Here is a 14,249-nt window from a genome sequence, read left to right on the forward strand (position 1 = left end):
CTTTGGACCAGCCTGGCCCGATCCTCATCTTCTCGGATCGCTCAGGACTGAGGGGCGGGAAAGCCTCGCCGCTAGGTAGCCCCCGGGTTCAAGTTGGCAAGGAAAAACTATGCGTGCTGAGCGGAAAGGTGAAAAGCAGACGAGAGAACCTGGACCATGGCGGAGACTGGGCTGCGCCGAAACGAACACCGCCTTACGATATCGTTTGAGATGATGCCCTTGTGCCCTTTGCAAAGCTATTTTCTTCCTTTGGAGTACGAATATGTTGTACGGACACACACGTTATATGTCGCAGATTTTTCTTGTATTTCCTCTTCGTCGGTTTTGTGCGTTCGGCCCCGTCCGTCCAATCCTGTAGAACACAAACCTTTTTGTTGACGGATGTGTGCGCGACGTGTATTACGCCGTGGCGCGGGAACAAGGTGGAGTGGAGATGTGGAGATAGTTTAGAGAAAAAAAAAGAAGGTGGCTGGGACAGTCCGAGGCAAGAGGCAAAACGGCAGATTGTCCAAAGGAGCTAGGTAAAAACATCTCAATGATCCCTGCCGGTGAGAACAAGTGAGGGAAAGACGAAGAGAAGAGAACAAAAAAATAAGAAAAAAAAGGGGAAGGGAGTCGAGAAAGGGAGCTGTTTGTCTGTTTGTTGGACAACGGATCATCATGCTTGATCCGATGATCGATGTCGTTTTTCTGTCGTATGCTGGCGTATGGCTGTGTTTGGCTGTCCACTTTGTCGTGCCAGTCAGCCACCCGCGGTTCCACGTGAATGGGGTGTGTTGTGGGCAGATAGATATCTTACTCCCATCAGCCTCATGGACAGCGCCCTTTTCACGCAGCTCGTATGGCGTTTGCCAGTAAGTCGTATTGTGCTCCGTGCTTCGTTTGTCTTTGATATCAGCTGGCGCACAGATACAAACAAGGGAGAGACAGAGGGGGAGAGTAAAAAAAGAGAGTCGGTCAAAGGACAGGGATTCCAGGATCCCAACTCCTGCCTCCTTTTTCTGTCGTTTCTTTTTCTTCCTTGTGGCATTCTCTGCTGTCTCTTGTGACCCCTTTTGCGAGCCAAAAGGGAGAAGCCCGGAACAAAAGGCACAAGGAGATACAGGGATGCATGCTGAGTCTTTTCTTTCTTTCTTTCTTTTTCTTCAGGTGGCAAGGGTTGTTTCTAGACGGAGTGTGGCTCCTTTCGATAGAAACAACATGAAGCACTCAGGACAATGAGTTGGCAAACGAGGACAGCAGCCCATTTTCATGAGAATACAGAAGCGTCGTTCTAAAAGTAAACATGTCGTTAACTTGCCGCGGATGAAAACAAAGAAACCGTGAAGTAAGTCAAAACTTAGCACATCTGCACACATCTGCAGCCTGTAAGGCCAGAATTTCCAGCTTCAGGCCCATTCCCGCTGCCGCCGCTTGACCCGCGTTGCAGCTGTGTCCCCTTGTTAGCAGCTATGTATGAATACCCGACCACTCCAGCTTTCCGTCGTTTTGTAGGACGGCTGGAAGGAGAGGGGAGGGGCGTGTGAAGTACAAGGGGCGTGCTGCTTTAAATAGAGTAAGGCGCGATTTTTTCTTGCGTGTCTGTGCACCCATCGTTCTTGTGTGTGCTGGTTGTTGGTTCTCTGGTCCTCTGATGTGCTGCGCAGAAGAAGCGGTGTGTACACAAAGGGGACTAGACCAAAGGGGGGGGGGGGCTGGATGGATATCCCATGGCACTATGTCGAAGTTGACGTCTTTCCTTGGATGAGGCGAGACAGCGACTATTTTATTGTGATTTTATGTAGTGAAAATATACATTTAACCCTTTTTGATCGAGACGGACCATGAAAACGGAGACGGCGAGACGGATCATACAGAGTGGCCAGAGACGTGTTTGTACTTCTGCACAGCACCTGGTAAGAGACGACGAAGATTGGTGATGTTGACAAGTCAACTGCCTTGCGATGCAAAGTATTGATCTGTTCACTGGATCTTCATCTCACTCTCATGCTTCTCATACGTCCCATGCATTGTTGTGCTGCTTTCGTGCATTGCTCGTGCATCTCTCCGCAGCTTCTCGCAGCTGCTCGCAGCTGCTCGCAGCACCGGACACAGTCCTACGCCGTAGAAAAGATCCCGGGCTTCTGTTGCCCTTGCTTGCATGTCGTACTTGTACGTGAGCTGCTGCCGCTGCTGGTGGTTGTCGTGGTGCTTCGCCTGCCTTTGCAATGCTGCCTCATGCGTGCATACATGCATCGCATTTTGCGGCTTGGGGATGCACTGCATTTGGCCTCGCAAAGGACCCTTGACCTCTTGTTTCGCCACTGTCCGAGTACCTCAGTCCACACGTTGTTATTGTGCTCCTGGACAGACAGAACAAACCGTGACAGAAGCACACCCATTTCTATGCACGCTGTCTCCTTGTCTGACGTGATAACCAGGCAAATCGACAGCTCTATTTGTTTACGTTTTGAAAACAGACGACGAGGGGAGCTCCACTATCAAGGCGCGCGCACACACACACACACAAAAGAGGAGTCCTGCAAGCAATATGCGGGAGAAGGCGAGGCTAAACGGGAAGAAAAACGACAAGCAGACGGCAGAGGCAACAAACACAAATAAAGGTTTCGTGAGGCCATTTCATACGCGCAAAGAACGGCAGACCATGGAAACCCGGGTGGCAGTTGCTTCTCTGTTTTTTGTTTCTTTCTTACGCGGGTGGTCTTACAGCACGTCGTGCTCCATATTGACCTTTCTCAAAAATCCCGGCAATGGTGCACGAGGAAGAGGGCAGGACGGATGTCGTGCAGGAGGCAAAACTGGTCTAGCCACACATTGAGCCAGCTGTAATTAGCATATGGGTATCCCAACAACTGAGAGCACGCCTGTTGACGACAAAGTACTGATACTTTGGATATTCTCGACTCTTTGCTCTTGACTCTCGTCTTTCACTCGTCACTCGTCACTCGTCACTCTCACGTATTCGATCTTACAGCCACGCCCCCCTGGCGTGACCAAGACGGGAGACCGTTCCCCCATGGATATTCCCACTGTGGGTTTTCCTTGGTCGCTGCAACCCTTTGAAAGCTGGAGCCCCGAACAGGCCTGCGCCGTTTTCAATTTGTGGGATGAAGCTTTTCAGTACGTCGTGCTGTGAGTAAGATCGCATGGCTTCTGCTGTCTTGGATAACGACGTTTTTCAGCATTTTCAGGTCAAAGCAGCTTTCATAAAGGCACATGTATTTTTTCTTTCTTTGGCCGATGATCTGGTGAGCGCATACAGAGATAAGCAAGAGCATCAAGGAGTATGCACAAACGATGAGCGGGAAGACCAGAGACCAATGCCCACACCTGTTGCAACGCTCCGTCAATGTGTCCGCATCCCACACGCCCAAACGCGCTGAAAGATAGGCGCCGACACTGCATTGCGCTCCACGGAAAACGGTCCGCCATGCACAAAGGACACACAACACAAAATGAGGAGTCCTTCTGGACCACAGCGTGACCCGAGCGAATCAGAAAAGAAATCAGAGTCGGCAGCAGCAAAAGGTGCTGCCCACAGAAAAAGGAGAAAGTAGGTACGGCTGAGGCCAAAAAAATGCAAAAAAATACAAAAAAATACAAATACGACTTGCCTCGACGCAGCAATACGTCTTTGGGCAAGCAGAAAACACAGCGAGGCGCGGAGGATTGCCGTGCAGGACTCAGTCTGGGGACTGCAGTTCTTCTCCCCATGCTCCTCCGAGCCTGTCAAGCTTGACATTTATGGCATGCAATACGGCGTACGTTGCCGTTGTGCTTTCCACCAAGGCAAGTGTGTGTGCGGTGACGGAGACCCAGTGATGCGTTGTTCGATTGCGGCATGCTGAGAGTGTGGGAGAGTGGCGTCAGGCCGGGCAAACTAGGTCGGCAACGGGACCCGGCGGCCTTGCCTATTGGGCAGAATATGCTAATATTACGGAGCAAAAGAGTGAGAGAGTGTCGGTGAATTCAACAGGAGGCGAGAAGGCGAGAGGCGAGAACAAACGATAAACAAAAAGAACCATGGTAGCGCCAACCAAAGAAGCATAGGCGAAATAATCGACAGACTTCCAAGGTCACCCCCACCGCAACGCCCTCTTTTTTTGTTGTTCGTCGTTGTTGTGGGTGTGGGTTCTTCGAGACGTGGTGGTCGGTGATTGGATGCTTTTATTTCCTTGTTTGAGAAAATACCATGAGGGAAGAGAGAGTGAGGGGTTCTATCGGGCGCTTCTGTTCGGGTGGGAGGTGGACGGAGGACGAAATACGGATTGCGTCGGAGCAAATCGTTGTGATGACACTCATGTACCTATTTATGTTGAATTTTTGTTTACTTTTTTGGCGCTTTTCCACGCTGCTAATTCAGTTGACACCGCTCTTTGCGTTGTCCACTCACTGCCGTCCATGGTTCCTTTTACCTGTCTGGGCGAACCGGAGACGAGAAGACGAGAAGACGAGAAGACGTTGGACGGAAAAGTCCAAACGACATACGAAAAGATTCCGGCCAACAGATGGCAAAAGAATGAAACAAATGAACGAATTTTTCTCTGTACGACCTTTGCCATTTGTGCCCGCAGCGTAGGAAGCAATCTTTTCCTTTACTTTGATTGTCTTTCGTTGAGCCGTCTGTAGCACAAAGAGTACGACAACGGCACACGTATCACAAATACGAGAGACGAGAGACGAGAGACAAAGAAGCAAACGAAAAGCCCTGTACGAACAACGTACGCCGTAGCACGCGTCCCGCCACTGGACGGACAAGCACAGATGGACGTACACCATCCACTTCGTACGGAGAACGGGAGAACGGGAGAACGGGACCACGGGAGCACGGGAGAAAACAAAAACATAAAGTAATACGGAGCAATTCCGTCGTACATGCAACAACGACCACGGCATGGCCAGGCCAAGCGGCTGGCACGGAGGCCCTTATTTTGTGCCATCCACGCCCGTAGAACGTCGTAGATGGTCGTACGTTGTCTTAATCGACTGCCGCTTTTGTGCTCCGTGACGTTTCTAGAACACCTAGAACACGGAAACGTCCTTTTTACCGTTCGATTTCTTTCCTTGCATTTTCGTGTCTTCTTCCGCTCCCTCCCCCCCTTGACTCGGCGGGACGGGATGCGGCAACGGAAATGGGAGCAACACCTGGTGAGAGATGGCAAAAGAGGCGGACAGACAAAAGAAACACAGAAACACGCAATGGGGCGTCGGGCGGGAAAAGAAGAAGGGGATCGGCAATTCCATTCCCGGAACACGAAAGAAGGAGAGAAGGAGAGAAGGAAAGCAGAAGCGACGGAGTATGTTGAGACGAAGTCTTGTTCTTCTCTTCCCTGTCTCGTATCATTTTTATCTTTCTTTTGATCCTCGCCACATCCCCGTCTCCCTTCCGGAGCAGCAACCTTTTCCAGAGTAGCTGTGGTTTAGTTGGACTGGAGGTGAGTACGAGAGGGGAAGGGGATGTTGGGCTGATGTGACCACTGTCGATCACTGGAGGTTGGTCCAGCGGTATGTGTTTGGGAGAGTTATCAAAAGGAGGCAACAACAAACGAAGAAGGCGGACAAGGATAGCAAAAAAATTAAAAATTAAAAATTAAAAAATTAAAAATTAAACGAAAGCTGAGAAGAACGAACAGAACCAAAACATGGAGATCAAAATTCAATTAATGGAGTAGGGCAGTACAGTATGTCGTTGTATGTCTTGCCCCAGGACAAAAGAAAGCAAACAACTAATGACTCGTTGCATTTGTAGATAAACGAGGCGAGGCGATAGCACGATGCTCGCAAACACCCACCGCTTTTTGTAGGAGGCTAGGCCTGTGTTGTTTGCAGGAATGTCTCACAAAACCCCCAGAAAAACAGAAAATACCATCGCGTCAGTGGCGGTCCCTGATCGGCAGCAGCAAGAGCTAGCCGGCCACGGGAACAAGGCGGAAGAAGTAAATATAATCGAAAATCATGAAAATCGAAAACATCGAAAATCGAATAAAAAAAGTGAAAACTGATCCAGGACAAAGGTTGGCAGCCCCCCTTGCCTTTGACCAAAGGAAAGAAACGACGAAACTGGGCGCCTTGGAAGGTCTTTCCACTTTCTTACTATGTAGACGACGGGCGGAATGCACGCACCGTTTAAACGACTACTGCAGGCTGGCTGTCAGCGTGTCCCCAGTACGCAGGGAGAAACGGCAGTTTTCAAACGGTGACGATATGCGGCGTGGAAAAGGACGGACACCAGAGACTGGCCCAAAGACTTAGCACCCGCCCAGAAACCAGCTACAACACGCAGGGACTGCCCTGTCGTATGCAGCCAGAGGCAAGGTGCGTAGCCGCTGTGCATTTGCGCTCGGTTTCTCTTCCTTTTCCTCGTCCCCCCTCTCCGTCCCCTGGGACCAACGGCGCCAGTTCTCCCCGTAGTGAGGTGGTCCCAGAGGTGAGTGGCCCTGCATACGGAGCGTAGGTAGGCTGGAGCTGCGTAAGCCTTCCCGCGGCGGTCTCGGGGGCAAGCTGGGAGAGGTGCAGCCGCAAAAATCGTCTGTCAGACAGGGAATATCCCAGTGAGCCATTCCAGGCCTACAACAGCTGCAGCTCGTTTCAGCTGCGGTCAGGACCACAGAAGGGATAGTCGATGTCTTGTTTATTTTCACGCCATAGTGAAAGGGTTACGGACCGAGAAACAAAGGGTTAAAAAAAACAAAAAAAACAATGGTGCTAAAAGACACGAAGGAATGCAGCCGCAGGGGATGACAATAGGGGGTACGAAGAAAAAGAAGGAGAAGAAGAACGCAACGTCCGTGTTTCGTTGATATTGAATTTGTCCGACAATCACCAACCGCCCGCGCCACCAGCGAATTTTGTAGTCCACGGCCTGGCCAGCCAACAGTCTATTTTGATATTTCCTATCTCCTTTCCGTACGTTGCATCACCTCTCTTTTCCTCTTTTTTTTTGGCATAGATGGCAAGACAGATGCTGTCTTTTTGTCTCCTGAGTTTGTTGTCTTTGTTCGCATACAAGCAGGTCACCGTACGTAGTTGTAAACCGGAAACAGCCATGGTCGGTGATGCCCTCTGCCCTCTCCTCCTCCCCCTTTTCCCTTCTTCTGTCAAGGATATCTGTCCCTTACTCCGTGCTTTGTAAACAAAAAATATGGTCTTGGTCCTGTTTAATTTCATGACGGTTGATCTTGCCCTATGAAAGATGGACCATCATCTTGTTTCTTTCACCGTCGGCCTGCTGTGTCTCCCAGACGATCTGTGCCAAGCCCAAAGAAAGAAAAAAAAGAAAAAGAAAAGAAGGACACTAATGCACAAGTCCCCCGTGGAACAGGTGCAGCTGGGGCCGTCCATGGTTTTCAACCTCGTGGAGTGCGTTTGTGTCTTACCAGCCGACCTTCTAGACCAAAAGAAATTGTGAATGGGGTCCTCCCCTAGTCCAGTCGGGAGTGAGAGCAAGTCTCGGAGGGTGCTGCAAGACATTCCAACTTGGTATAGGAACAGCGGGATCTCGTCTGGGCCACCACACCGCTCGAAAAGAAGGCGAGACAACGTAATTTGGAGAGAGTGACAAAGCGGTTCATGCCAGGGCGTCTGCAGATCACGTCGGACAGGCCTCTCTGCCCCCGTTTTTGCCTTCCGTCATAGCTCCCCTCCAACTTCGAACACATTCTCCGCTCTCCCGTCCTGATAAGCACGCCGTTTCTTTTCTCTCGTCCCGACGTCTTGGGCCGCGATTGGACCAACAATCAGCTTGGCGTGCTCTTGGAAGATCCTCACTCAAAGTGGTCAAAATGGGGCCGGGGAGGGGGGGGGGGGGGGGGCGAGACCAAGGACCATGGGGGCAGTGAGGGTCCGCCCTTGCTTCGACTGGAGCCAGCCTCTTGTATTTCTTGACAAAAGGAGAAAAGGACATGCGGAGCCATTGCGAGAGGACACACTGGAAACCGACAAGTCTTGCCGTAGCCGACGCCACGCAACAAAGACATGGTTGGTTGTTGTTGATGTTGTTGTTGTTGTCGTTCGTGTGTGAGGCGTTGTTATCTGACTCGCCAGGCGCTGGACGTCGCGCTGGAGCTGCATGGTGGACCGAGTTGGCGGCCAACCAACCACTAAAGGATCAAGGCGATAGGCGCCAGAGGGAGGGATGGACGGCAGTTGGAGGCATCTGATTTGTTTCCTTTCGTTGGCGGCTTTTGGCTTCAAGGATTTACGACGGAGAAGGGGCTAGTGCTTCGTACTTGGGGGCTTTGGGGGCGGGCGGCTCAGCACCGGCCGGAAAATGCCAACCAGTCCACATCAGCCACGACAGCAACAGGTTTCGAGCCAGCAGACATAGAGATGGCGTGCAGACAGATGATCTGTAGACTTTGAAATTGTTACCGCCCTGAGACCTGAGACAAGGAAAGTGAAAACAAAACTCAAAAAAAAAGGGGGCGGGAACAACGGAAGACAAACGAAACAAACAAGTGGCTGGCGAGGTTGAAACGTTGAAAGATAGTATTGGAAATTATGGAAGAGAAGAAGAAGAAAAAAAACGACGACGAAACAGAATAGGAAAAGACCGGCGGCCTTGGACAAGCTGGATGGGTCAAGGTCGTCCAGTCCCATTCACCAATGGCATCGCAAACACCCAAAGGGATGACATCCTGGCCTTACTCCTTAATATACAGAGTAATTACGTCTTAGACGACGGAGTGTGGGAGTCTGCCTGCTGTCAGATCTTTTCTTCTAGCCTTTCTGCCATCGACGGGCACTTACCGGCAGTCGGCGACACTTGAGCGCAAGGACGACACTGCCGGCACGTCCAAGCCGTGAAAGTCCACCTTGGACGGGAGAGGGAGCATCGAATATCAAAGAGGCTAGACACGACCGTTTCGTGTGCCTCCAAGGCGGCCAACAAGACGAGCACACAATCGGACCACGAGACAGGACACCGGTCGCTCTTGAGCCTCGTGGCGGCCATGTTTTTAGAGTGTTTTGGTCTTCGGTTGACGTTGAACAACTTTTATGGAGCAATTACGTCGTAGAGATCAACCCATCGTGATGGACCAGACAGTTGATACTGCTGGCCCCTTGCTCCTGTGCCCATCTGGCCCCCGAACATCACGCGAATGGAGCTGTGGAAGAGGCTGGACGGGTTCCCCCCCCCCTTTCCCCCCCAAAAAAAGGAAAGGAAAGGTGAGACACGTCTCTCGCTTCTTGTTTCCGTCTACTCCGTCGTGTTAGTAGTGGGCCTCTGGGCTTTCCATGGCTAGGCAGGATCTGACGTTTGCCACGACTTGCTGACCTCCGAGGACTTCTGTCCCCATTTTCTCTCCCCCATTATTTATTGTCCTGGACTGAACACTGCTTGTGCCACTCCGTTTTCTGGTTTCCTCTGTCCCTAGCAGTGCGCCGCACGTGCCCAACGCTTTTGCTTCTTGGTCGGCGGCACGCGTGGTAATTACTGTTTCAAAACTTGAGGGGGCCGTTTTCTGCCAACAGCCAACACTCTCTCGCCCGGGCTTCACAAGTACGTCGTAATGGTCGCCGTACCAAACCTGCTGAAGCCTCGGCGAGCATTCGTCGCAGCTCACCTTTCCATTGTTCCCCTCTGACGGTACTCCGTACCGCAGCAACAGCTGTAAGGGAGAAAGGTCCCCGAACCCCAGGTCCCGGTCGCAGTCCACTCCTTTTTAGTATTTCCTTTGTCACTTTGGCTGCTTTCTCTCTCCAAATTCAATGCTGTCCTGCCCTTCGCTGCATTTCCTTTGAGTTTGTCAAGATCCTCGCCAAAGGTCAAAACGGAACGGCCCTGGCGTCGACTGGACTAACAATCCAGACCGTCCGGACTGTTTCCCTTTTTGGAATACGAGCGACAGAGGAGTAGGGGGCGAAAACAATCACCCAAAAACACAAAATATAAATGTCCAGCGTAAAAACCAAGACCGGAACTTCCACCAGTCCATAGCCACCTGATCTTGTCCCTTTCCCCTAAGTCTACGTCTACGGCGTTCCGTATTTCGTACAGATGGTCCACTATGTCATAGTTGGGAGGCAATGTCTTGGATGTGTTCCTTGGCTATTCGCTGAATTTCAAAGCGGCTCTCTCGTTTTTTTTTAAAAAAAAAATCAGCTGGCTTATCTGTGGCCGCTACACTCCATCCGTCACTATGTTGTCTGAATTGCTTTCTTTTTTGGTTTCCTTTCCTATTCATTTGGCCACGAAACAGTACGAAGTAACTCCCACTGAGCCTGTCAGGTTTTGATATCCCTTCCGTCAAGTGCGCTGCTCAGCCCTTCTTTACTGGGGAATTGTACGCTGTTCCTGCAGCCGGCACCACGTGATGTCGTTTTGCCCTGCAAGGACGAGCGGCAAAAGGTTGAACAGTGGGAAAGACGAGGGGGGTTGGTATCGACTGGGGTGGGAAGTTGGCTGGGCTTGCTGAGCTAGAATTTGAGAGAGCCAACAGGCAGGTCACATTGTGGAGTCGTCGACTAGGGAAATATTTCTTTTCAAGAAGTTACTTACCGAAGTTACTTACCTGATAGAACAAGCAGCCCACGTAAACCGGAAGCTGGAAGAGGGAATATACTCTTTCCTCCGTCAGAAATCAATAAACCAAGAGAGGAATTGAAAATGAGAACAGGGACAAGTGGAGAGAAGCATGGACCTGTGATGAGATGCAGATCGAAAATGGATGTGCTCTGCACATGTGGAATATAATTGTTGGTTCAAAACAGTTTGCCAAAGGCCCACAGATAATCTTCCATTTCTCGTGTGATGTCCCACGTTCCTTCGTCTCACATCGTATTGTCTGTTCATACCTTGTCATGAATTTTACTCTGAGAGCGGTTTTGCTTTGAAGTCGGTTCACTTTGCAACGTATATTTTTACTAGTATTTTTTACTTAACAAATGTATCTTGCGATGTGACTGAACTCATCGCAAGACCCTCTATCAACCACTGAGATATGCATGTAAAATAATTTACAGCCGATGAAAAATATGACAGACCATCTGTAAATGGAGATCAACAGAAAAAGAAAACGATGCAAATTAGCAACCTCCTTTTCATGTAGTGCGACCACCGTACTGGAGAGCACGATGAATTCATATTCGTTATGCCCTGACTGCATGGAATACAGTGTACTCATAACCGTCTGGAATAAAGGGACAGGGGGCATAGGAGCGCTACTGCGCGAATGCCGGGACTTGATAGCTCAACATGCAGGCCTCCATTATCTTGCATTGCAGCAAATGATGCCCTTACAGCTTCGGAACTTTTTTTTTCTTTTTCTTTTATCATGGTATGCAGAGCGTGATCAAGAACCCCACCCCCAAAAAAGAAGCGAGGTCCCTTTGCGGACGACCTCGCCGATGACTATGAGCACAGGCCCTGACATGAAAACAGAACAAAGCATGCTGAAGCACACATACAGGAGAGACCAAAAACAACGTGGCCTTGGTTGGTAACCTGCTTTTGCATATTCCCCTGAACACAGACCTTCTGCATCCTTCGTCCAGCAACCCTACAAAGTATGTGGGACCGACGTGGACGCATCGAGAGAGGGGAACCTCTACAAAAGGGTGCACTGTGCCCCGTTCTTTGTCCGTCGTCGAGCTCCGTGCGTTTATGAATCCTTTTTTCGGAGGATAATTTATGCCTGATTTTAGTCTGTGCCTTCATTACGTTCGTCTGTCTTTGCAGGTTCTGTGTTCTGTCCTACTTGTTTTCCAGTGTATTACTCCGTACTCCGTACTCCAAACGGACTGCATCCCCTGACGGAAAGCGGGGATGGCCGAGACTGTTGGATCGTTTGTGCCCCATGCCGGTTCCATCGAGGTGATCCGAGAACACGGAATAGGAGGAGAGAGGGGGGGGGGGGACATGCAGTGACAAAAAAAGAGAAGCTTGTGCGAATGCGGCGGTGTGCTTTCTGCTTCCCGGTCAAGGGATACGGAGCACTCGGACAAGGCCCGCATTAGTCTATTTTCGGATCATGTTTCGTTTTCGTGTGTGTGCTTGTGTGTTCGTGTAAGATGAACCTTGTATTTGAGGCGCCGAAACAAATGCGGATCGAAACAAACGTGAGAACAATTCAATAGAGGGTGCCGATCACAAACCACGTATGGAACGAGCTGGGCTGGACTGGCTTTAACACGGAGTCAGCATGGCCGGCTCTTTTGGCTATTCTGAATTTTGACTCCCCGCCTTTCTTTTCAGGTATCTTTTTATTGGCATATGGTCGAGCCGTTTTTCGTGCTTTTTCTTGGCCATTCGCTTGTCTCATGTTGTATGTAACGGTTCTGGCCTACTGAGTTTTACATACTTTGGTTCCTGGCTGCGAACGTGCCTTTTTGTTGGTACTTTTCTGTTGGGACGAGGTGGTTTGTGCGTTTTTGCAATTTGCAGTTTTGCATTCTCATGTGAGTCCATCAATCTGTCTTGTGGGTGCTTGTGCGTCTTTCTTTGCGTTTTCGGTGCATTTGTCTTTCAATCCCACGACGCAGGCATACGTCGAAAAAACGCCTTCTTAGATGAGACGTACCATGCCACCAAAAAGGCATGGTATGGTACATGGATTCTACCAACCAAGCTCGTCTGGCCGCGTCTCCGATTCGGCTGGTCCACGGGCATGCAATGCAAAATGCAAATGCAAATGCAAAATGCAAATGCAAAATGCAACGGCACAGTGAAGGGACGTGCTGCCGGGACACCAAAACGACAAGAACACCACTTGGGAGAGGCGGAGCACATTCGCACGGCATCCTTTCAAGTTCGCAGGTGCGCTACTGTAAGATACATGCCACTCCAGCCGTGCAGTGTTCTTGCGTTGGGGGCACAAGTACCTACGACGTATGTGCGAGGCGGAGAGGTACAAGCAAAATAGTCCGCCATGGGGCAGCACCTCTAGGGGGTTGCATCTGTATGGATGGAGCCGTAAGTGCAGAAAGAGCGCATGGTGGATAGAGGGAATCGTCCAAGGTGCAGCGTGCAGGGAGGATAGAGGAAGATCCTTTTGAGTTTGCAGCTTGCGGGGATTGGGTGAATCTGGAATTCATCCTGACAGCAGAGAGCAAACAGCAGCAGCGCGAACAGAAGCGAGAGAGAGGTTAGTATTTTGAGGCGTATCTGTCCCTCGGTATGTGCCTTACATTCGACTGGCGTTTCAAATGTATTTTTCTTCTTCGTTCTTACCAACGTATCCCATCTTTGTCTTGCTAGGGCGTCCTTATGTGTGGGTGGACGGGTAGGTAGTTTGTCTTACTTCTTGGCCTGTGGAGCATACACTTGGCTAGATTCTTTTACTTTTATTACTGTGCGTTTTCGCCTCTCCATATTTGTTTTTCTGGATGACTGCGGACAAAAGCACCGACGACGTCAAAAAATCAAAAAATCAAATAAAAAAATCAAATGAAAAGAGGCTACGACGTACACGTCTGCCCCTTTGCACTTCTGCCACCGACACACGTGCATGCCGATGCACAAATGCACAAATGTGCAGGCGTCGACATGCAGTTTCCGGATGCACAATACTCCGTGCACACCATCTACATAACCGCGTGCCACGCACACTATCAGAAGAAAAAAAAATCCTTTCCGTCTGACTGATTGACTGCACCTCAAAAGGATTGAGTAAGTACTGAAAATACACACTACTAATAAACTGTTTCCTGTAGTCCAGCTTCAGGATGGGCTGTGGGCGTCGGCTGGACTGCGGGGGAGTGTTTTGGCTCTGTTTCTTTTTATTCAGAACGGACTCTTACTCCGTACTTGCATCCTACCTATCGTGGCCCCGACTCGCGGATCCCTGGCAAAATGGGATAGGGCTGCCGACAGCAAGGAATATAGCGAAGCAGCTAAGAGAATAGCTCGAAGCTCGTGGAAGACAAAACGGCAAGGGATGACATGCTGTGGTTGTCCAGCGTGGACTGCTACCTCGGATATCGCACGTGGTTTGCCATTTTCGAGACACGAACATTCGGCCTTGCCGGGATTTTTTGATACTTTTGTGCAATATTGGTTATGGAGCTTGGCTAAAGGGAAAACGGCTCCAATAGAAAATGGGGAGGAGGAACAGTTCATGAACAAAGTAAGCTCCAGTTGGTTTTGGGCCTTATTTATTTTTCTGTTTAATTGTTTCCTTTTGAAAAGGCCGACCCGCTCACTGGCCACACTTCTCCATAGAACTTTGTCGACATAATTCGCAAGCCTTGGATCGTCTCTATGGCTAGGCAAAAACTAGAAGGCGAGTTTGTTTTGTTTAGGATACATA

This window comes from Sporothrix brasiliensis, assembly GCF_000820605.1.
Source record: "Sporothrix brasiliensis 5110 chromosome Unknown Cont17, whole genome shotgun sequence".
Lineage (NCBI taxonomy): Eukaryota > Fungi > Ascomycota > Sordariomycetes > Ophiostomatales > Ophiostomataceae > Sporothrix > Sporothrix brasiliensis.